The sequence below is a fragment of the Cynocephalus volans genome, chromosome 9 (genome assembly GCF_027409185.1).
Source record: "Cynocephalus volans isolate mCynVol1 chromosome 9, mCynVol1.pri, whole genome shotgun sequence".
In the NCBI taxonomy this organism is placed as follows: domain Eukaryota; kingdom Metazoa; phylum Chordata; class Mammalia; order Dermoptera; family Cynocephalidae; genus Cynocephalus; species Cynocephalus volans.
The window spans coordinates 81,335,217-81,336,681 of NC_084468.1; the positions used below are offsets into that span (position 1 = coordinate 81,335,217).

The window sequence follows — 1,465 nt, forward strand, 5'->3', positions numbered from 1 at the left end:
ACTTTGATTTAATTATTTCATTCATTGTTAATCATTGCCTCAATAAAATTTTTCATTGTGGGTTGCAAAATGTTAATTTTTCTAAATTTTTTATTTCTTCTACTTTTCTTATATGGAATTATTCTGAAAAGAAAGTTTCTATCATTAACTAAGGCTATTTGATTATTCTGAAATATAGTTCACATAGAAATGATAGGATAAACGCTTAATTCTTTCTGATAATTGCCAATTGTTAAAGTAAGGCTATAATCAATGGTAAAAACAATATATTTTGTCTTTCTTTTTTTGTTGTTAATGTTTGTGACCTGATTAGAAAGCGTTTAGGAGAATTCATCATGATTTGGAAATTCATATTTAAAATAACCTGTAAGAGAGTGCATTTCAAATTAACATTCAATTCTTTTGCACCTCTTGATATATACTAAGTTCTTTTGATTGGGATATTCATTAAAACCTGAGAATTCATAAACTCATTGGATACATACTCTACTGTGCCTGGGCAGAGCAAAAAAAATTTTATTTTGGAATTTCTAAAAAGTAGGCTTTGCAGATGCTGCCGCCCTGAGTCTCTTGTTGCCAGCCATGGTCAACCCCACTGTGTTCTTTGACATTGCTGTCAATGAATAGCAAGCCCTTGGGCCGTAACTCCTTTGAGTTTTGAGTTTGCAAACTTTGTCTGCAGACACATTTTCAAAGACAGCAGAAAACATTTGTGCTCCGAGCACTGGAGAGAAAGGATTGGGTTTCACAGAGAAAGGGATCCTGCTTTCACAGAATTATTCCAGGGTTTATGTGCCAGAGTGGTGACTTCACATGCCATAATGGCACTGGCAGCAAGTCCAGTTGTGGGAAGAAATTTGATGATGAGAACTTCATCCTGAAGCATACAGGTCCTGGCATCTTGTCTAGGGCAAACACAAACACAAACAGTTTGCTGGGCCAAACACAAACAGTTCCCAGTTTTTCATCTGCACTGCCAAGACGGAGTGGTTGGATGGCAAGCATGCGGTCTTTTGTGAGGTGAAAGATGGCATGAATATCGTGGAAGCCATGGAGCACTTTGGGTCCAGGAATTGCAAGACCAGCAAGAAGATCACCATTGCCGACTGTGTACAACTCTAATAAATTTGGCTTGTTTTATCTTAAACACCAGACCATTCCTTGCGTAGCTCACCAGAGTACCCCTCCACCCCATCTGCTCACAAGATCGTGTAATCTTTGTGCTCTCATTGCAGTTCGTTGGGTTCCATATTTTCTTTATTCCCTAACAAGTCTAGCTGGATTGCAGAGTTAAGTACATGATTATGAAATAAAAGCTAAATAACAAAACACCAAAAAGTAGACTTTATTCTTTAGACCAGTTCAGATTCACAGCAAAATTCAGTGGTAGATACAGAGATATCCCACATACCCGCTGCCCCAACACACACACAGCCTTCCCATTATCAGGCCTCAACACATTAGA

The 1,465-nt window shown here is 37.9% G+C and overlaps 1 pseudogene; it reads left to right on the forward strand.

The window, feature by feature from the left end:
* The first annotated feature begins 555 nt into the window (after positions 1-555).
* Positions 556-1,122, forward strand: LOC134386250 (peptidyl-prolyl cis-trans isomerase A-like; annotated as a pseudogene).
* The last annotated feature ends 343 nt before the right edge of the window (positions 1,123-1,465 follow it).